The sequence below is a fragment of the Acomys russatus genome, chromosome 32 (assembly GCF_903995435.1).
Source record: "Acomys russatus chromosome 32, mAcoRus1.1, whole genome shotgun sequence".
NCBI lineage: Eukaryota > Metazoa > Chordata > Mammalia > Rodentia > Muridae > Acomys > Acomys russatus.
The window spans coordinates 330,126-353,679 of NC_067168.1; the positions used below are offsets into that span (position 1 = coordinate 330,126).

The window sequence follows — 23,554 nt, forward strand, 5'->3', positions numbered from 1 at the left end:
GCTCTTATCACCCACTAATAAGCCTTTATCTGCTAGTTGTGTTTATTGTGTCTCCTCCTCCTACCATTCAAGCTGTCATGATGGGGCCTTTGATTAGCCAGACCTGTAGGACCTGGCACCCAGCAGGCAGTGGGGAAATGCCTTGTATGCATTTGTACAGGAATAACGAACCAATCAATCAATAGCAATTGTATTAAAAGTTGTATCCTGCCAGGTGGTGGTGGTGCATGTCTTTAATCTCAACATCCAGGAGGGAAAGGCAGGTGGATCTTTGAGTTGGAGGACAGCCTGGTCTACAGAGTAAGTTCCAAAACAGCCAAAGCTACACAGAGGGGGAAAGAAAAAAAAATCTCTTCAAAGAGTTCTTCAAAAGACCCCCTGCCACTGACACTCATTGTAAGACAGTGCTGCAGGTTACAAAGGACAAAAGTAAGAAATACACAGGGACAGGACAGACTGGTCAGAGCAGGAAGTTCTTACCTGACGGTGGCGGTGGGTACGGTAAGGGCCGCCACTCCCTAGTTCAGAGTAGTACCTCCTAGTGACCCACAAAGAAATCAAATACACCAGCCAGAGACAAGAGGGAAAAGGTCCACCCCAGAGAGAAAAAACAACGGCATGTAGGAGGGTGACCTGGAACAGAAGCGTCATGTTGCTACCCAAAAAATGTACACAGCACCTAACAGCTGACCAAGCACCAGTATAAATGTGACAACGAGGATAGCTGGTGAAGTGGTGAGTGGAAGAATACACGAGGCCCTGTGTTCCAAGCCCAGCCCCACTGCACACTGCAGAGGTGCGGGAGATAGGGTGGGAGGTAAAGAAGGGTAGGAGTTACAGAACTTTTTTAATTTTTGTTTTATGAGTAGGGTGTTTTTGCTTGCTTGTCTGTCTATTCATCACAGAGGTCCAAAGAGCGCACTGGATCGACTGGTACAGGAGTTACAGATGGTTGTGAGCCGCCATGTGAATGCTGGGGGTCAAACTGTGTCCCCTGGAAGGGCAGCCAGTGCTCCTACCTGCTGAACCATTTCTCCAGCCCTTTGGGGTTTTATTCTGCTTTGTTTTGAGGGACTGGAGAGATTGCTCAGCAGTTTAGAGGGCTCACTGCTCTCATAGTAGACATGAGCTTGGAGCTTGGTCCCCAGTACCCACATCTGTCAGGCAGCTTACAGTCTCCTGTAACTCCAACTCCAGGCCTTCAGACATCTTCTGGCCTCATGAGGGTACCCACACTTACACACACACACACACACACACACACACACACATACACACACACGCCACTTAAAAATGAAATACATCTTTAAAAGAAAAATGTTCTTAAAAACTCAAGTTCAAAAAAAAAAAATCAAGTTCAAGGCTAGTCTGGTCTATAAAATGAGACCCTGACTTTAAAAATACATATGATGGCTTTATTACAACTTCATCTGGATTGTGGTTTCAGCCCCACTGTAGGCTTTCCATTAAAAAATCACAGGAAGAGATACCATAAAAGAGAGATCCAGTCCACCATATTTTAGGTGGAGGATTAGAATCACCTTACCTCCATGAAATGCCACCCACCTCATGACTATGCCGACAACCCCATGAATGTTCATAATGACTTAATTTCATTAATACTCAGAACCCATTGTGCTGCTTCCAGGACCTCTTGGGTTCCGTGCACTTCAGTCTTTCCTTTCCACTTCCCTCACTCCAAATGGACCCAATTGCTCTACGTAGAAGTGGGAAGACTTTATGCATGTTGGCCTAATATCTACTCAAAACCAGGCCGCTATCTCTGAGTGGCTTGAGGGAGCCACTCTGTGACCTCCTTATTTGGAGAAGCTCTGTCTTTGCTTTCCTGGTGTTCTTGAAAGCTGAAGAGACCAAAGAGAAGGCCAATACCTCAGCCTTTCAGACCAGTTGCTTGAGGCTCTGAGAAGCCACAGCCAAGGGATGCAAAGCAACGAACAGAACTGCTAGGGAAAGCATTTTTATATGAAAATGCATCCTTTACAAAAACATATTTCTCAATAAGCTCCTTCAGGGTGTCATTGCCACAGCTTTTCATAGAAACTTGGTTCCAGAAAATTCATGACAGGTTCATCAATTTATTAGAACTATGTTCTTAAAGAGAAAATGTCTTAAAAAGAAAAGGGGTTGGGGGAGGAAAAAAAACCTCACCATCCGTAAATCCCTGAAGATGCCATAGTCGTGTACCAGACAGCAGAAAGGGAAAGTGTTTAGCTCCTGTGTTTGGAAAGATGCAAGCCTGGGCTTTTCCAGAGTTAGCAGGGAAAACAGAGAGTGCACAAAAACTAAGCCATTTTCCTGGAAACACCACAGGGCTTCCAGGCCCCTGGACTTCTGAGCCCAGTTAATGAGAACAAGAGCCCAAGCCACCTTGAGAAAGGGCCACAGGGCAGGGGCGTTCCTAACCGCCTAAATCAACACCTCAAATTGCAGGGGAAGCCACAGCTGCCCACAGAACACTGGCCCAGGGCACTCCCTGGGCAGCAATCACACTGAGGTGTCTCTGGGAACTAGGAGTGTGGGAGGTCTCTTCCTGGATGGACTGTGGGGAGGTCCTTGTTTCCCAGGCAGCACATGTGTCTTCTAAAGACAAAGGCAACCTCTCACTTCAGAGGAGTCAACCCAGGCAGGGAGGGGGTGGAGAGGTGGAGGGGGGGGGGGGAGGGGGAGTGGAGGGATGGGGAGGAAGGGGGAGTAGGAGGGTGAGGAGTGAAGAGGGGGTGGGGAGGGTTGGGGGGCTGCCTCTCTAGACATGAAGAATGGTACCCCCCCCCCCCCCCCCCCCCCCGCCATTCTCTCAGGATGTTTCTGTCCTCTATGGCATCACTGCTGTCTATTTAGACTGAGCATTTGCCAGCTTGCCTCCAGCCAGCCAGATGTGGCCTTTCAAGGATTGTGTATTTCTATAATGGTTTCCAGAAGCAAACACTCCAGCCACTGAGGTTTGGCCATGGAATTCACTTTTCCCCCACAAAAGCACTACAGCTCAGCCTCTGCCCATGACTCTCGGGACTGCACAATGGAGCAGGCCTTCCTGATCTTCAAAGCCAATGGGACCTGTTTTGAAATAAACACCCTAGCATCCACAAAGAGTCCGTTCCCCCAGGTTTTGATTTGTGGATTTGGGATTTTTTTTTTGAGACAGGGTTTCTCTGTGTAGCCTTGGCTGTCCTGGACTCACTTTGTAGACCAGGCTGGCCTCGAACTCACAATGATCCACCTGCCTCTGCCTCCCGAGTGCTGGGATTAAAGGCGTGCGCCACCACGCCCGGCCCGGGATTTTTTTTTTTTAACCTCTATTTCATCAAAAGGAAGCTTTACACGGTTGAAAGAAAGTGTTTTAAACATACTGTGATGCTTGCAAAAACAGTATCATTTTCTTAGCACCAGAATCTTAGCCTAAATGTTTGCAGAAAGCCAGCCCCATAGGAGGAGGTCCAGCCCACTGAGAAAGCACAGTATGAGTCAGGAACAGACTGGTCCAGCCAAGACCACCGTGATGGTTACCCCTGAGAGACAGACCCCCTTCATCTATAGCTAGCAATAAGAGCTCCTAAGTAGTCACTTTCTAAACACTCCCCTGACAGCCTGTCGCTGGAAGATGCTGTGGAAAGAACAACTCTGTGATCCAGGCTTCAAACTGACACTGACATCATTGGAAACTTCTCCTCCCCTCTCAGTTTTCTGTTCGAAGAAAGCATGCGTGGATGCCTGCAGCCAGACTCTCAGATGCCTACAGCCCCCTACCTTCTCACAATATTTGGATCTGTATCTTGAAGCCCTAGTCAGAGGAATAAGAAATGTTCCTGGCCTTAAGGTCAACAATTAACAAATAGGACCTCATGAGGCTGAGAAGTTTCTGTAAGGTAGGAGACACTGTCAAGAGAACAAAGCGACAGCCTAGAGACTGGGAAAATGTCTTCACCAATCCTACATCTGACAAAGGTCTAATATCCAAAATATATAAAGAACTCAGAAAATTAAATGCCACCAAAACAAATAACACAATTAAGAAATGGGGCTCAGAATTAAACAGAGAATTCTCAACAGAGGAATATCAAATGGCTGAGAAATACCTAAATAAATGCTCAATGTCTTTAGTCATCAGAGAAACGCAAATCAAAACGACTCTGAGGTTCCATCTTACACCCATCAGAATGGCCAAGATCAAAAATTCAAGTAACACCACAAGCTGGCAAGGATGTGGAGAAAGAGGAACACTCTTTCATTGCTGGTGGGAATGCAAACTGGTACAACCACTTTGGAAATCTAGCTAGCACTTTCTCAGAAAACTGGAAATAGGGCTTTCTCAAGAACCAGCTAGTCCACTCCTTGGAATATACCCAGAAAATGTTCCACACACAACAGGGACATATGCTCAACCATGTTCATAGTGGCCTTATTCATAATAGCCAGAACATGGAAATAGCCTAAGTGTACCTCAGTAGAAGAATGGATAAAAAAAACTGTGGTACATTTACACTATGGAATACTACTCAGCTATTAAAAACAAGGAATTCCAGAAATTTGTGAACAAATGGATTGAACTAAAAATGATCATAATGAGCGAGTTCACCCAGAAGCAGAAAGAGTCAAATGGTATATACTCACTGGCCCAAGGGGCATGTCTCATGAAAATCTTCACTTACCAGAAAAGTGGGACAGAGGGGAGGACATCCTATTGGGACTTTACTTGAGAGAAGCATGGAGGAATGGGGAAATAGAAGGATCCAGAGAGTCCTAGAAACCTACAAGAAGAACATTATGATGGGCAAATCTGGGCCCAGGAGTCCTGCTCAAACTATGGCACCAGCCAAGGACAATACGTGCAGTAAACTTCGAACCCAACCCAGATCTAGCCAATGGACAGGACATTCTCCACCATTGAGTGGAGAGTGGGGTCTGACTTTCATGTGAACTCTGGTACTCCATATTTGACCATGTCCCCTGGATGGGAAGGCCTGGTGGCACTCAGAGGAAGGATAGCAGGCTACCAAGAAGAGACTTGATACCCTATGATCATGTACAGGGGGAGGAGGTCCCCCTCAGTCACAGACAAAGGGGAGGGGAGCAGGGGGAAAGCGGGAGGGAGGGAGGGAGGGAGGAATAGGATGATACAAGGGATGGGATAACAATTGAGATGTAATATGAATAAATTAATAAAATATTTTTTAAAAAAAGAAATATGTTCCCATGGGCAGGAAAACAAGAGGACCCTAGGAGTGGCTTAATATAAGACAGCAGGCGGAGCCTTTAAACTCCAACAGTACTGCTGGACTGGGTATGTAAGCCCTCAAATGCTTGCAAGCACTTCCTATGTACAAACCAGGGAGCCACCAGGAGAGTAAGGAGAACCCTAGGAACCAACACCAGGACAAGGCAGTGGGTTTTTCCCAACAGAGAACTCTGCTCTCTGCTCTTAGGTGAGTGAACCCAGACAACTGTGGCTACGAGACACAGAATAAAGCCAACAGTGCAGCACTTTGTTTCTATCTATTTGAGGCAGGGCATCTCTATGTAGCTCAGGCTAGCCTGGAATTCAGATCCACCTGCTCTGTCTCTTGAATGCTGGGATTAAAGATGTGTGTCATCATGCCAGGTACTGTTTCTTTTTTTCTGTTTTCTCACCCACAGGAGTTTTACTGGCAGCCAAAATAAGTAGGTTGCAAAAAAGTAAAGAATGGTTTTTAAAGGAGTGGGGTTTGGGGGGGGGGGGGCGGGAGTTAATTTTTTAAAACGTAAGTGACTCCTGTGCGACGGCGTGTGCGCATGCGTGGTGCTAGCGCTTATGTCAGAGGACAGCTTGCAGGAGTCAGTTTCTCTCCTGTCACGTGGGTCCGAGAGGACTGACTATGGTCATCGGGCTTAGTGGCAAGCGCCTTTTCCTGCTGGCCCATAAGATCATATGTAATGTCAAACAACAAAAGCGTGGATTTAACACATTTGAAAGGACCAGAGGCAACTGCCAGAAGCAGGAGCCCACTCTCTCTAAGGAAGCTCTCCATTCCAGGTGCTGTGCTGCGTGAGCATCAGGAGGGCTCACATAGCAGGAGATGCGTGTGCCTCCACAACTGGCCGAGCAACCGGCCAGTCCAGATGGAGCAAACAATTCACAATCAAGACACTCTTTCCCGACATGCTTAGATATTAGGCCTAAAACAAGACCAGTTTTCTTTCTTTCTTTCTTTTTTTTTTTTTTTTTTTTTGTTTTGTTTTTGTTTTTTGAGACAGGGTTTCTCTATGTTATCTTCACTGTCCTAGACTCACTTTATAGACCAGGCTGGCCTCAAACTCATAGCAATCCACCTGCCTCTGTCTCCCAAGTGCTGGGATTAAAGGTGTGCGCCACCATGCCCGGCAAGACTGGTTTTCAGACACACTGTGTGCCTAGTGCCTGCTGAGCTGATCCCCCTTTGGCAAACTCTAGTCTATTCTAGGGGTGTGAGCACTCAGCCCTCAATTGGGATGTGAGCACCCAGGCCTCAACTGGGATGTAAGCATCCAGGGAGCACACTGGGGTGTGAACACCCAGCCCTTAACTGGGGTGGGAGCACCCAGCCAGCACACTGGGGTCAATGACACTTCCTGCACTCTTTTCCTCTTCCTCCAAAGAGACTCAGAAAATGCAATAGGAGGGAAATCCCTGACCAGGTCTTTATTTTCAAACTTTCCATTCATTGTTTCCAAATTCAACCCTGAACAAAATAAGACTGAACTTAGAATTGAAGGAAAAAACCAAAACCAAAGGAAAAACCACACATATCCATAAGTAAATGCTGGTGGACCACTTCCATAGCATTAACAACTGTTTATCCTAGTGATAAAACTGAAGACAATTGAGTTTTCATCTTACATTTCATTTTTATATCTTCAAAATATTTCTGTGCAATAAGCATTATTTATTTGTTTGTTTACAGGTTTTTTCTTGACTGGATCTCTCTGTATAGCCCTGGTTTCCCTGGACTCACTCTGTAGACCAGGCTGGCCTCGAACTCACAGAGATCCACCTGCCTCAACCTCCCAAGTGCTGGGATTAAAGGTATGAGCCACTACAGCCCAGCTCACTCACTTGCTCACTCATTCTCTCTTTCTTTTTGAGACAGTTTCTCTGTGTAGCCCTGGCTGTCCTATATAGACCAGGCTGGCCTTAAACTCAGAGATCAGTCTGCCTCTGGCTCTCTGAGTACTGGGATTAAAGGTACGTACTACCACGCCTGGGTGCATCTATTGTTTCTTGTAGGAATGAAAATGCAAGTCAGGCTGGGTGGTGGTAGTGCACGCCTTTAATCTCAGCACTCGGGAGGTAGAGGCAGGCAGATCTCTGTGAATTCAAGGCCAGCCTGGTCTAGAGATCAAGTTCCAGGACAGCCAGAGTGACACAGAGAAACTCTATGTGAAGAAGAAGAAAAAAAGGAGGAGGAGGAGGAGGAGGAGGAGGAGGAGGAGGAGGAGGAGAAGAAGAAGAAGAAGAAGAAGAAGAAGAAGAAGAAGAAGAAGAAGAAGAAGAAGAAGAAGAAAAGACACGACACTGGTACACACTGGGTTCAATCCCCATAGACTAACTTCACAAATGTAATTTTAAACAACAAGAAAATAAGGGATGGCAAGATCCCTCGATGGCTCAGGCTTGCCACCAAGCCAGTAAGGATAAACACATTGTGTGCTTCATGGGAACATGATGGGCGTGAAGTTCCGTGGTGTCTATGCAGTAGTGCTTGACGCAGTACCGCAACAGCCGCAGCAAAGATCTACTGATGTCCTAGCTGGTGCCAGGATCTAAGCCTTGAGCCCTTAATTTTGTTGCTATCTCATCTCTCCAGTTCCTGTTCTTATCTGTCACCCAAGCCAGAAGCAAAGCCGGTGGCCCAGGGGGCCCAGAAGCACAGGAGCCCCAAACCTCATCTCGCCAAGGGCGCACCACACTTAGGATGTTGCCTCTGGGGTCACAACAAAAGGAAACAGGCCAGAGTCTCCCTCTCAGGATTAGTCACCCACTGAAGAGAAAAACCGACTGGAGGCTCTAAAAGCAGTAGCTGATTTTTTGCAGGAGAGTGTTTTATTCTGATGGAATAATTCATTTGGAATGGAGGAGTCGCCTGGGAACTGAACCAGTTCATCTTTCTTCCCTATGGAAGGAAGAGACAGCCAGCCCTCTGTTAGAAGTGTTTCAAGTTCACTGGTTACATTTACTGTCCTTTCATGTATCCCAGATTTACACTCAGTTTGCGAAGCATAGGCCTGTGGGTGAAATAACTTTAGATGCTGGTCATGCAGTAAAGGATTCCGGTTAGCTCAGATCGTTCAAACGCCATAAACACATCCTCCAGTGTGAGGTCAGCCTGCAGATTGACCATGACTCACTCTGATCAGCCTTAGCTTTAACCAAGGCACATGTGCCCGGGTTCGAACCCAGCCCCACCACTTACCAGTTGTGTCACCTTGGCCAAGTACTTATTCTCTCTGTGCCTCCATTTCCTTAGCAAGATCGACTAGCAATGAGGTCATTACAAGAAGAAGATAAGTGAATGGCTGTCCCGTACTTAGAGAAATGCCGAGCCCTGTTTAGAGGTATTAGCTTGTCCCAGTACTATGATGGTTTCGGATGGTGGTGCAGAAGTCATCTAAAATTATGCAACCTAATCATAAACTTTGCAAATTAGTATAGACTGTCTGAAAGCCAGAAGGCGTTTCCTAAAATTAAGTCAAGGGAGCATGAACATCGTGTTATATGTGTGTGTGCATGCACTCGCACACCACACACACATACACACACACACACACACACACACACACGAAATTTAAATTTAAATCAGGTCAACTTTAGAACATAATATGCCAATAAGCTCAGATTCTCTGCATTTCAATTCAGTGCCCCTCCAAAATGGGAAACAGTTCATTCCAGCTATGCCTAATAACCCATGTGAATATACATAATATATTCATATATATGATATATACATACATATATATGCATATATATATATGGAGAGAGAGAGAGAGAGCACAGTTAAGCAGTTGGGTTTACACTATGGGTTCCTTTCATTCTGTAGCAAGAAGGCTCACTAAGATTGCGCATTTTCCTTCCTTTGTAAATGTTGAAAGCTTTTCATTTCATTCCAAAGAAAATGGCTGTAGCAAAGTTCAATGACATCAGACACCATCATTGTCTGGGTGGTGTGAGTATCCGGTGGCCATCATAGAAGTGATTAATGCTAAAAGCCAGGAGCACAGAAGCTAAAGGCAACTTCCCCGGACCTTCCCCGGACCTTCCCTGGACCATCCCTCAGGACATTCGTCCTCCTGGTTTACTGGATCCAGCTCAGAAAGTCAGCCCTCGAGCAAGGGAGTAACGAACAGCAACAGCTCAACTGGCTACCACCCCGTTGGCCAACTCTCAGAAAAAGCCTTCCAATGCCCACACACCTCCGCCTTCCCATGTGGGAGGGAATCATGCTTGGAATGCTGCAGCATGTAACTCTCGCACGTTCACGCTTTTCTACAGACTGACCAATGACACTGAAGATTCCTATCTCACCGACTGCTAGCAGTGGCTCTGTTCTTATTACTAAAGTAATACAATCAAGATCGCATTTTCTGCTATCCTGGCCCAGGGTAACAAAGCGAGCAGAGGCAGGCAGGTGTCTGTGAGCTCGAGGACGGTCTGGTAGAGTGAGTTCCAGGCCAGCCAAGACTATATAAGTGAGACCCCCATCTCAAAACAGAAAAAAAGACACACAGACTCCTAGAAGCCACACACTATAAACAGGTCACACTGAGCCACCTGCAAGAAGACCTTGTTCGACCCTGTTCTGTGGAAGCACTCCCCAGCCTTATGCTGCAGACCTTGGCACCCCAGGTGTCTGTCGGTGTGGTGTGCGACAGATAGATAGAACATTCCATACTCAGACTGATCCCCAGCAGTGAGCTGGTCTGAGAGCTCAGAGCAAAAGCAGAAATGACAGCTAAGTTTTACTTGTGAAATATATTTCCAACAGGCCCCACTTTCTTGTGGAGTCGAGCTGGCAGGCTGGGCTGTACACGTCACAAAGTTTACTTTGGGTCTTTACCTAAACATCTATTCATTCTTCAAATGTCTTTCATTCTGTGCCAGGTACTAGGGGAGGTTTAAAAAAAAAAAAAAGACTTTATTTTACGGCTGGGCTTCTTTCCTTTACATCAACCAGACCCAGCTAAAAGGGACTCCTGTTCTCCAATAACCAACTTTCAGACTGTCCTAGCCAGGCCCTTAGTTGTCTCTCCTTAAGCTCCCCTCCCCGACTCCACTGCCATGGAATTACTTAAAACTAAAGCTGAACTCCCCAAGTCATGCTCAAGTTGTAAATAAAAAGAACATTTCCTATAGTCTAATTCCGTTGTCTATGTATTGTGTTTCGTCAGTAAATGAGACATTTTCTCTCTGACATCCTCTAAAGGACAATTTGTCAGAACAGGCCTGTTCCCTCCCAGTGTCCTTCTCCACTCTCAGAAAGCCGGAAGACTCACGCTGAACAGCCTTGGCCCTGAGAGAAGTTCACAGTCCTCAGTGTGTCACTCCGGAAACTTACAGATAGATCAAACAAGGCTTCCCCATGTACGAGTCATGATTTCCCCCAGAAGCCAGACGTGACCCATGTCCCATAGATGACAGAAACCCACCAGGTAGAAAGGCAAGTGAGCTCTGGAAACAGGAAGTGTCTCCAGGCTCTCTCCAAATGCCTGTAAGCACCTTGCACACATAGCTCAGAAACGTTGGGGAGGGGGCACCATGACTCCGCCCTGAGCAGAGCCTGGCCAGCGCTTACTAGCTGTACCCTGCAGCTTATCAACCTCTACCTGAGCCAGTGCCTGAGGTTCTCTGTCCCTCCTGTCCTGGCCTAGTATAAGAAGGGTCTAGCGAACAACAGTAGCAAACACAAAAGGCGGGGCTCCAGCACACAGTTTGTGAGGACCCAGCTTCTCCGCAATGCCTCCACTGGTGGTATATTCTTAAGTGTTTGGTGAAAGTCACTCAGTCAGTTGGTAGCCTGCTGCCTCTCACTCACCTCTCCAGAACCTCCCTAGGCTCCCCAGCCCTCACAGGCCCAGATAGCCTTCAACCAGGTACGTTTCTCCCCCACACTCCACCCACACACATACACATCACACACACACCACACACCACATACACATCACACACACACCACACACCACACACCACACACATCACACAACACACACCACAAACACATCACACAACACACCACACACACACCACACACCACAAACACATCACACACACACCACACACATCACACAACACACACCACAAAGACATCACACAACACACCACACACACACCACATACACATCACACACACCGTACACACCACACACACACACACACACACACACACACACACGTCACAACACACCACACACACCCAGAAGCCCAGAGCTGAACTGCTCCCTGGGGTGTTTTTTTTGGGGGTTGTGTGTGTTTTTTTTTTTTTAAGTTTCTTTCTGTTAAAGTTTTCACCCTGGGAGCTGAGGGGGTGGCTGAGAGGAATGGCATGACAGCCCTTCCTAGGTAGAAGCTTCTGGATCCATACAGTGTCTCTGTGCAGCTTCAGGGTTCTCCAACCAGAGGCTCCTGAAAGGGGGAGAATACAGAGCCAAGAATGTCCTCTACCCCCTCACAAGTGGAGCGCGCACATACACACACAACTTACCCAGCTCCCAGTCTCGGGTCTAGGTCAATGACAAAACTACAAATCTGCCAGGGCCTCTGCCTGAAGCTAAAGCAAAGGGTATTATTAGAGGCACAGGTTAAGGATCCCTCACTCCACAGCTCCTCGTTTAGAAGCCCTCGGTGGCATCCAGTGTAAACACTTCCCAAGAATGCTTTAAAATGAAAGGAGGTTTTTTATTAAATGACTTAATTGAGGGCCACTTCTCCCGGCGGAAAGCTTTTAAAGCAAGGAATAAAGGGAGGCCTGGCGGGTGTCTCCCAGACACTTGTTTTGAAAACCTGCCATGCTGTCACGGGAAATTAAGCATAACAGGGGGTGGGGTCCCCATGTGTGTTCCTGCAGTGTGATCTCCTACAGAAATAAAACACCCAAGAAAACCTATTCCTGTGCACATGGAGAGCCTGAGAGAGGGCTTCATTCCAGCGAGCGTGTCAAGGGTCGCTGGAAGCACGGGATGGGAAAAGTGGAAAACTTATGGCTGGTAGCCAAAAAGGGTCCAACTGCATGATGAAAGATGGGCATTTTAAAACTTAAAATGGACAAAAAGCAAAACAAAACAAAAACGCACTGGTAAGGACAGCCAGGAGACCTTTAATCCCATTACTTGAGATTTAGAGGCAAGCTACATATACATATTGAGCTAGCTACGAGCGAGACTTTGTGCACACCCAACTCCCATCCCCACCCCCAAAAGATGTTGGTGAGCAGCACTAGAGAGCCAGTTAATGATGCTGAGATACAAAAAAAAAAAAAAAAGCTTTGGAAACATGTGTCAGTGGAAGCTCCAGACACAGAAGGCCACATCCGCCGGGAACCGTGTGGGGGGACATCTCCAGAATAAGCTTTGGTTTGGTTGGTTGGTTGGTTTTTCGAGACAAGGTTTCTCCATGTAGCCTTGGCTGTCCTGGACTCACTTTGTAGACCAGGCTGGCCTCGAACTCACAGTGATCAGCCTGCATCTGCCTCCCAAGTGCTGGGATTACAGGCGCGTGCCACCGGAGCACGCAGATAGAATAAGCATTTTTATAGAGGCAGAAGGAAGACCCATTGTTGCCGGGCAGATGGCAGGGAAAATGTAGGTAAAAGGTTTCTGTCTGTAATCTCACTAGCATCTTCACACTGGAACCGCTGCTTAATTTACTCCTTAGAGAAATGTTTCTCAATCTATGGGTCGAGACCCCTTTGGGGGTTGTATATCAGATATCCTGTATATCAGACATTTACATTATGGTCATAACCATAGCAAAATTACAGCTATGAAATAGCAACAAAAGTGATTTCTGGCTGGGGTCACTGCAACATGAGGAACCTATTAAAGGATCTCAGCATTGGGATTCTGAGAACCTCCCACTGCCTTAAAGCAACATGAAGAGTGTCCTAGTTTCTCTTCTGTACTGATAAAACATCCTGTCAAAGAGCAACTTAGCGGAGAGGAGATCTGCTCAGCCCGCAGTTCTGGGGTTTAGTCCATCATTATGGGGAAGTCAAGGCAGGAATTTACAACATCCTATCCAGTCCAGAGCCGAGAGAGACTAGACTGTGGACCCTCCCTTGCTCTGGGCCAGCTTTCACCTCTCCAACAGCTCAGGACCCCCTGCCTAGAGCATCGTGTGGGTCTTCTGCATTAACGAATAGTCCAAACAATCCCCAACAGGCAAGTTTGGTCCAGATAACTCCTCATTAAGGCTCACTTCTCAGAAGATTCTAAGTCGTGTCAAGTTGACAGTTAAAAGTAACCAGTGAAAAGAGACAGGATGGGGACTCAAACCCCTCCCCCCCACCTCAAGAGGCTTTTAATAGCGGCACCAGCCCCAGGCGACTCCACCTGGTGATTCCCCCAGGGCTGGAAGCATGGTTATTTATATGTAAATAGCGTGAGCAGTTACAAATGAAGCTAAAAAGGGTTTAGTAGTAGAGGGTAAAGTGGCTATTCCCACTCCAGGGCACCTCCAGGCCAACCAGAAGCATCAATAAACGTGAAATTCTACTCTTTGCACCTTACTTTGGAAAGCACGATATTCATCACTTACTAGAAACTCTCTATGGTCAGAGACGGTAAAGAGAACCGTGGCCTCATTGGAGCACAGCTCGGGGCATCATCCTCTGCGCGCAGCAACCCTAACCTCGGCCAGCTGGGCATCCTAACTCTGCAACACCCACTGCGGCTACCTGCTCCTGCACAGCAACAAGAAGTAGGCTCCAAGCCCCGACACTGTAGGTGAGAAAATCACCGCCCCCACCTGCCACCCCCACCCCGATGAAGAGGAATCTACCAGAACCACACTCCCAGTACCTGACACAGAGAGGGCTTTCAACACAAGTACTGGAGACCAGGACACTCTTACCCGATAGCAAAATGAGGACATTCTAAGGTTTAACCAACTCTTGATTAAGAGTAATTTAAAAAAAAAAAAAAAAAGCTGTGCAGACTTTTTTCTACTTAAAGACAGGGCCCTTCCTAGTCCAGGCTGGCCTTGAACCTATTACATAGCTGAAGATGACCTTCAATGTCTGATCCTTCTGCCTCTGCCTCTCCAGTGCTAGGATTACATGTGAATGTTGCCACATCCACCTGGCTTACCCAGTGCTGGGCACAGGGCACAGGGCTTCCGACATACTGAGCACATGCTCTGCCCACCTCCCTGCACCCTTATAGGCTTATTTACAGGACTGTGGGAATTCAGAAAGGTACACAAAGGGCCTGAGCCGTATTCTAACTGCTAAGATAAACGTAGAGATGATGGGTCGGTGATTACGAGCGCTGGCGCCTCTTGTAGAGGACCAGGGTTTGGCTCCCAGCATCTACATCAGATGGCCCTCAACCAGCTGTAACTCTTGTTCCAGATGCCCCCTTCCAGCCCCACAGGTGTGCATACTGACAAGCAGGTTTGTGCACACATGTACTCTCACACACTCACTCTCATGCACACACACACATATAAATGAAAATGAACATTTTTTAAATGTGTTAAAAGATAAAGCATATAGAGTGGGTTGAGAGAATCAAAAACAGGCGTAAGAGAGAACCGAGCCACGCTTGTGCAGGGGCATGAGTCATTAGGAGTGAGGGCAACTCAGAAACCTGGACCCCCGCCCCTAAGAAGCTGCCCAAATTTGACAAATGGCCCCACTTCCCATGGTCTTGTGTCTCACTTATAAAACAGGCTAAGATAGAGCCTGTTCGACAGAAGTGAAACAGGGAAGGCAGGCTGATGGGGCTCGGGCAAGCCAGTCAGGAACACTTTATGCTGACACAGGAGAGGGACCAGTTGTCCTCTGAGGAGGGCGGGGAACTAGGGCCATTGTCATTTTTCTCTTATTCTCCCCCCCTCTCTTATTCACTCCCCCTCTCTCTTTCTTCCATGTCCTATCCCACTGCCTCCCACCCAGAAACCTAGACTCAGGTCTTCAGGCCAGTCCTAGATAATAAGTTAAAAGCTAAACCTAATTAACCAGTCCCACCTCTCCCTCACTTCCCAAAGCTTACAAGAGGCCCAGGAAAACAGGAACAATTAGGACTAAAGTGGCCTGGACACATCTTAGACAAAAATACCTAAGTCCTAAACAAAAAATTTCATAAACAAAAATCTTAAGTTTGGTCAATGCCACCCTGTGGTCCCCAAGCAAGCTATCCCCCAACTTGATTCATTTATTTTATTTATTTTATTTTACTTTTACATGCATGAGTGTTCTACCTACATATATGTCTATGTTGCCCTTAGACATTAGAAGAGAGCACTGAATTCCCTGGGACTGGAGCCTTGGATAGCTGTGAGCCACCGTGTGGGTGCTGGGAACTGAACTTGGGTCCTGTGCACAGCGCTCTTAGCCACTGAGCCAGTTCCCTAGCCTGGTTCCTCTAACTCTCATGGTTCCACGGTAACTGCTGCTCTACGCCAGTTCCCCCAGGCTTCTGAGACTTGCCTGGGACAGGGAGAGACGCCCTCCACTTGCCATCTGAAGCTGTGTGGTTCTGAAGGAGGAGAAGGACCTCTCAAGTAAGCGTACCAGAGAATCGAACCTGTAAAACAAGGTTTCTCCACATTCTTCCAAAATCCACCACTAGGGCTGGGGAATCGGGCTCAGCTGGTTGGACTTCCCTAACATGCAGGGTTCCATCTCCCAGCACAGGATGAACCAGGCTTGGTGATGCCTATCTACCTGTAATCCCAGCACCTAGGACGTGGAAGCAGGAGGATCATCAGAAGTTTAACGTCATGCTCTGCTATAAGGCAAGTCTGAGGTAACCTGGACTACATGAGATCCTGTCTCAATAATAATATCGGTCTTACAGATATAAAATCTACAAAATAACATCTTGAGCCATCACATAGTTTACCTAAGGTAAGCAAAACTCTCTGTGATTGGACAGCAGCTAATAAATGTCACCCTATAAACAAAGAGGCTGCCAGGCAGGCTGGCCAGCATATTCCAAATTCATAGAATATGCCCGGTGTTGTAATCCTGAACGCTTAACTCCATGTTGACTCTTCGCTAAGTCTCTTGCAGCGCTCCCTGGGTCCAGTCTTTTTGGGTGGAATCCTGTGTGCATACCCACAGCCATTTGTGAACCTGTTCTAGGCTCATCTAGGTAATGACAGTGCTGTCGGGCTCAAAGCCCCAACTATCTGTAAATTTAAAAGCTCAGGGTAATTATGGTGCAGCAAGTTGTTTTGGTTGCATACATCACATGAACAAGGCTGCAGACCTTCACTAAAAAGCCCAGCACTGAAGCCTGTTTTTAATTCTTACCCAATAACCAATTATTTCCAAAACTCAAGGGCTTTGCAAAGCTTAAAGAAATGCAGGAACAGTGCCTCTCCAGCCCAGAGTGGGCCCATTCAGAGCCTTTCCCAACAGCCAAATCTGCCTTCTCTTAAAAAAAAAAAAAAAAAGGAAAAAAGTTAAGTCCCTTGGACCACAAGGACACAGTGGTCTTTGAGATGTACATTATCTTCCAGGAGGGAAAACAAGAAATCTATCCAAACTCAAGGGGACTGTGCAGGGGGGCTGAGGGGTGGGGTATGTGGGTGTCTAAAATCAGAACGTCTTTTTCTAAAGATGCATTTATTTTCATATGTATGAGTATTTTGTCTGCATGAAGGTATATACACCTCATGTGTGCACAGTGCCCACGGATGTCAGCAGACCATGTCAGATTCCCTGCGACTGAAGTTACACAGTTGTGAGCGGATGTGCGGGTGCTGGAAAGCTGACCCAGGTCCTCATCAAGAACAGGAAGAGTTCTTAACCAACAAGTGGTCTCTCCAGCCCCTGAAAACACAGTGTCTTAATCAGCTCTGCAGAGCTGAACCCTGTAGGAAGACCTGAGCACTTGTTAACCTCAGCTCAGCCACAGCGCAGGCTGGGCGTGGCTCCAGGACCCTCGAGTCTCTAGGGATGTCAGAGTTGGAGCAGAGAAAAAGAAGTGCTGCCTGTGCGACCTGTCACTTGGATATGGCCAATAAGCAAATAGTGACTATGGGGCTGGGGGTGTGGCTCAGTTGGTAGGGCTTGCCTGGCATACGTGAAGCCCTGGTTTTGATGACCAGTATGGCATAAACAGTCATAGGGTGTTTGCCTAAAATCCTGGGACTTGGGAAGTTCAAGGTCATCATAGCCACCGAGTGAACTAGAGAATAGTGTGGGATACATGAGCCCCTGTCTCAGAAGAGGAGAAAAAAAAAGCCTTTTTGGTTGTGGTTTGAAAACAGGGTTCAAGTTGCCCCAAGCTGGCCTTGACCTTAGTTAGCCCAGGCAGGCCTATGAACCTACGGTGGGGATGACAAGTGAGTGCCTCCAGCAGGCCTGGCATAGTAACTGGGAGGTCCTCAGCCCTATGAAACAGTACTTGGAGTGAGTGAAATGTGGTCTGCAGCCTGCTCAGCAGCCCTGTCTTACAGCAGCCATGGCAGAATGAGGCTCAAGTTCAGGGGCCTCTACTCTGACAAGCAGGAGCTTTGCCGGGCCCTGTCACAGATGCACAGCCACTAGGCTGCCATTACCAGTCACCAGCCGACAGACAGTCCTGTCCTCTTCACGGGAGCTCTCCATCCCCCTACAGACCCTCCAGGAAATCCATCCTCCAATACCCAGCACCCTCCCTCCCCTCCAGTCAGAAAAGAACCCCACAGCTCCCTCATTTTAAGCCTGGGACAAAGTCTCGGTGAAATAAAGTGGAACTTAGAGCTCAGAAAGTGTTTCTTATACCTTCCAAATAAATGCATGAATTACAGGGGAATTGCCCCACGTGAGACAAGCCTGTGCCCACGAGCACCCAGAGCACTGTAACCCACAGTCTCCAGATCCACTGCCCAGACTCAGGCTCCTTAAGTCAAGAACTGTATCCTGTTGACCAAGAACTTGACAGGTGGGACAGAGCCCTGCCAGAAGTAAGTAGCTGCTCAGTGAGTAACCAAAGAAAGAAAGAAACAGTCACAACAACCTCTCCTGTGGCTGGGCAGTAAATCCCAGTACTTGGGAGGCCGAGGCAGGAGGATCTCAGTTGGAGATAAGCCTAGGTCAAATAGAATGACTGAGCGCCTACCACCCCTAGCCCCCCTCTCACAAAAAGGCAGGGGTGGGGGCATTGGCTTGGGGAACAGAGAAAGGCAGGCACAGGAAGAAAACAAAGTAGAGGGGTTTGCAACAGAGCCGTGTGTGTGTGTGTGTGTGTGTGTGTGTGTGTGTGTGTGTGTGTGTGAGAGAGAGAGAGAGAGAGAGAGAGAGAGAGAGAAAGAGAGAGAGAGAGAGAACATGTGGAGGTCGGAAGACAACTTGCAGGAATCAATTTCCTCCTTCTACGGCGTAGGTTGCAGAGCTCAAACTTGGCCCCATCAGGCTCAGCAGCAAGCGCCTTTACCATCTGAGCCATTTTACAAGGCCCAGTGGGGGCATTTGACTGACACTCAAGCCAGCTTCCAACTTCACGAAGGCCACTCAGCCCTGGTGCAACCCCTATCTGCACCCCTCTTCTCTCTGGCCCTGGCCCTCCCCACCCCCTTTTCTGGGTTCTCATATCATAACTTGTTTCATCATGACAGCAATGCCAAGTGACAGAAGAAAGTGTGTGCTCGAGTGTCACCAGGGAAAATTACCCAGGTGTCAATTCCCTTGAGCTTTATTCTTTTCCTTGAGTGCCAGCCTCTCTCAAAGCACCAGGACCAGAGAAAGAAAGGGAGGAAGGGAGGGAGGGAGAAAGAAAGGGAGGGAGGGAAGGAAGAAAGAGAGGAGGGAAGGAAGGAGAAAGGAAGGGAAGGAACCTCAGCTAGACCTTTTAAAAAGGTTAACAGCATCTTTTAGATAAATGAGTTTCAGGGGGAAAAGAGCTTAGAAACACTTTAAATTCCACCATTATTCACTCTATCAGCATGAAGAAATAACTTAGGACAGACAGACACACATTGGAAGCTGTTATACTTTTTTTTTTTTTTTAAGATTTATTTATTATGTATACAGTGTTGTCTGCTTGTAGGCCAAAAGAGGGCATCAGGTTACATTATAGATGGTTGTGACCCACCATGTGGTTGCTGGGAATTGAACTCAGGACCTTTGGAAGAGCAGGCAGTGCTCTTAACCACTGAGCCATCTCTCCAGCCCCGGAAGCTGTTATACTAAGTAGCTGGCTGTAACAGACAATCGCAGGTCTCAACACAAACCACCAGGCTCTCCAGGAGCTGCACCCCTCATCTCACAGGTAACCGCCACGTTTCAGGCATGCCTTTTCAGACACCAAGAGTTTGGGAGCATCTTTAGGTAAATCTTGCTCTCCAGATGGAAAGGAAAGTCACAGGTTTACAAGCAGTCAGTTTGATGGTCTGGTACACACACACACACACACACACACACACACACACACACACACGGCTTCTTTATGGTTCTGTTCCCCCAAAGGGTGAAGATTTGGGGTCAGGGGCCACCCGGGAGCACCATGTACTCCATATAACCTCCGCTCCCAAGCCAAAGTCAAAACTGTGGTGGTGACTCCCCAGCGGTCACACTTCTAGCAGCTGGCAATAGGAAAGGGCACTGTAGCAGGACAGGAAAACAAGACAGACCAATGGAGCAAGACTTCATCATTTTTTATTTTTCAAAATCAGTGTCCTTCTGGCCCATGTTAGAGGTCAGAAACACAAACACCTTCCCCAGGGCATCCTTAAAGCGACAGCATCCTGACACTACAAAAAGACAACACACAGGGCCAGCACCTAAGGAAAATACAAAATCTGACTTGTGGCCATGTTGTAACACCCAGGAGACGTGTGAATACTTAGAATGCCAGAGTCTTAACCTAGCAGTGACTGCTCACCTAGGACAACTGTATTATTAAAACATATGTGACCAAGATCACTGGATTCAAACATTTGCTCGGCCTTTCCTGTGTCCCATCATTTTTCAGACTGAAGCGAGCTCTGCCATGTTGCTGGAAGCGCCAATTCTCTAACTCCGATGTTATTCTATCAAGAAACATACACACGGTTGCTCCCGAGGGCAAACATCAAAGACAACTAACTCACAAAAGCACACACATAGACACAAGTACCAGGTGCAAACCCTTCAGGCTCGCTCCACCTTCGGGAAAATCCCCACCTTTATGTAAATGCCGGTACTTTTGTGTGCAGGCGCGTGTGCATGTGTAAGGAAGGGTTCACCTAATCCTAAACATTTTCCTCATCTTTTCAATCTAAGGTCCTTTTCCAAATCACTCGGTTTTCTCTGACAGGACAACCTTGACTCTGGCAAGGACTCAAAGGCCCACACTCCAACCTCCTAAGTAAAAAGTGTCTCTGAAAATATTTACTGTAAACAGAGTTAGGTACAAAGAGAACTTTTTTTTTTTTTTTTTTGGATGGCACCACCTGAGGTCTAAGATTGGCACACAGCATCCACATGCCCCCCTGGTGGCGAGGTGGTTAGAAAGACTGAGCGCTCCGGATGGGCTCTCCTCCCCTCTCTGCTCTTCTAAACTTGCCTGCACCCAAAACTACCGGGGCAGCTTTTTAAATGTTCCCACCGACTGCCTCGGGAAACGGGATGTAGGCAGGAGGGAGAAGTTGAGAATCTTTTTATTGGTTTTGTTTTTAAATCTTACCAGGTGTATAGCCCCTTTGCAAGCCCCTTTAAAAGAACTCCCACAGTATTTTGAGGACAGTACTCGGCGTTGGAAGGGTTGTTGGGGTAAAAGGGCGCGCACATAGTAAATACAAAAAGTTCTTTTTAAAAAATCTGTAAGTCCAACACCACAGCCAAGCACCTGTCTGGAAGCCAAACGGTGATGCAACTTGGAAAACGTCCCTCAGAAGACGGGTAAAGGCTTTCGTGGGGGTAAAGGCTTTCGGGGTGACCTCTTTGGGCAGTGCAGTGAGCGCCGGCCCAGGACAGAGGAGCGGCCACCAGCCTGTTCTGTTTAAAGAATGGTCTTAAAGAGCACGCTGAGATCAAACACTGCAGGCAAGGGCGGGGAGTGCGGTGCTCCGTGGGGCTCGCCCGCAGCTGTCACTAGAGCCCTGCGCAGGTTCGCCACCAACTGTTCGGCGCGTCTGCGGTGCGGGGCGCAGTGCTGGAGGCAGGAGCGCACCTCCAGCTCCGGGACTGCGGCCCCGGCGCCGGGATCCGAAGGACCGACGCTTGGGCTGAGCACTGCGCAAACCTGCAGGAGCCAGAGCCCCTTGTGATCTGGGTCAGCACCTGGGCCCCGGCGGCCCACGCACACCCTCCCGGCTCCGAGTCCAAGATCACTTACCGCCTGCGCCTCCTGGGTCCCGCTCCCTCTGCAGCCCGCAGAGCCGGGCGGGAGAGCACAGCCGCCGTGTCGCCAGGAGGCCGCGCCAGCCCCGCCCCGCCCCGCCCCGCCGCCCCCCCTGCAGCCGCCCGCCCTCCCGGGAGGAGGAGCAGGCTGGTCTGCGTCCGCACCCTCCCAGTGACCCGGGACCAGGCGGACCCAGGCCTGCGGCCCCTCGCGAGCAGTCGCTGGTGCTCCCAGAAATCCTGTTCCATCTGTGCCCTCTCACCAGCACCCCCTCCTTACCCTGCAGCCACCCTCTCTTCTCTATCTCAGCGCTCCCTCACCACCCCTCCTCCAGGAAGCCTTCCCTATTTCGCAGTCCCACCCAGACCTCAGTTTCCCACACCATCCACGCACCCTTGTTCTCTTCACTGGGAAGCAAATCACACTGGTGGAAAGGCACCCAGTGACGCCTATAAGCAAAAAAGCTGGGCCTGTCTCTGAGGTCACCCGGCTGCTGGTAGCAGAACTGGCATTAGAAACAAGACCTCAGGCCCTGGTTTAGTTCGTTTTCCATCGCATCACACAGAGTCAAGCCTTGTCACTTCCAAGCCTCAGTTTCCTCTGTTGTAAAGTGAGCAGGACACTCACCCCACGGGTTGTTCCTAAAGAAAGGACTGCAGAAATGTCACATGGCCTACACTATTTTAATAAGTAAGTGTTTAGTGACATGTTGAAAAAAAAAAATCAACACTCAAAAATTCAAAATAGCAACGTGAAAAGATTTCAAAAAGTAATAGTGATTCTTTTGTAGAAAAACCACAGAACAGTAACAGAAGAAAAACTGCACAGTAATTAAAAGCACTCCTATCTAGAGGGCTGAAGAGATGGATGGTTCAGCAGTTAGGAGCACTTGCTGTTCCATTCCCAGCACACACAAGACAGCTCCCAAACCTCTGTGACTCCACTCCCAGGGGATCTAGTGCCCTCTTCTGGCCTGCTCGGGTACTGCATGTAAGTGGTGCACAGAATACACATGAAATAAATATTTTCATGTTTCTTTTTTAAAACATATCTTTTCTTTAAGATTTTATTCATTTATTTATTTATGAGTGCTCTATCTGCATGTACACCATATATCAGAAGAAGGCATCAGATTTCGGTATAGATGGTTGTGAGCCACCATGTGGTTGCTGGGAATTGAACTCAGGACTTCTGGAAGAACAGATAGTGTTCTTATCCGCTGAGCCATTTCTCCAGCCCCGAAATAAATATTTTCAAGTGATTTTAAAAAAGAAGAAGAAGAAGAAGAAGAAGAAGAAGAAGAAGAAGAAGAAGAAGAAGAAGAAGAAGAAGAAGAAGAAGAAGAAGAAGAAGAAGAAGAAGAAGAAGAAGAAGAAGAAGACAAAAGAGGCAGCCATCCTCCCTGAAGCACTTTGGAGAACTTGATTCTCAGAACAGTGGGTCTAGCAGTCAGCCAAGTATATTTATGAATACAGCCTTTATCTCCTCCTCCCCCTTTTCCCCCCAAAAGAAAGTAACCCTACTTAAAATATTGAAGGTTTTGTGACTGCTTACTTCTCAAGGCTTGGCTTTGTAGGTGACAAAACTGCATGAACAGCGTTCTTAAGCAGGACTGCTTGTGTGCCTGTGGGTGCGTCGGGAAGGTGTAATTAGGCAAACTAGCAAGGGAGACTGCACTGGATACAGGAAAGGTGTCATGTAACATAGGCAGTGACACTGGTTAACCGCGCCTCAGACACCTCAAAATTCCCGCAATGGAACCTGCAGGCACCTAAGTAGCCCTGAACACCGGGATTGACAGAACCATGCGCTGAAGGACTAGGGAAGCCTGAAGGAGGCTTACAGGAGGAAGCAGCTTGGGGAAGGACGGTCCCAAGGAGCTTCTAGAATTGGTGACCAGGTGTATGTCCTGGGTCTTTTCCAGAAACAGAAATGGGGCCATGGGAAGAGAAGTAGGGTTTCGTTTTTGTTTTTACAATGTGTTTGTTTCACATCTATATGTGTGTGCGCCTGAGCACAAGTGTAGGTGCACCAGGCATGTGCAGTGCTCACAGAGACC

General features: G+C 47.9%; 1 protein-coding gene across 1 annotated transcript in view; it reads right to left on the minus strand.

The window, feature by feature from the left end:
• Window positions 1-21,550, minus strand: part of Cgnl1 (cingulin like 1) — a 148,880-nt gene extending 127,330 nt beyond the window's left edge. Inside the window, exon 1 of the mRNA XM_051140634.1 lies at window positions 21,490-21,550. The gene's annotated coding sequence lies outside the window, so the exon portion shown is untranslated. The remainder of the gene's footprint in view (window positions 1-21,489) is intronic.
• Window positions 21,551-23,554: the final 2,004 nt, after the last annotated feature.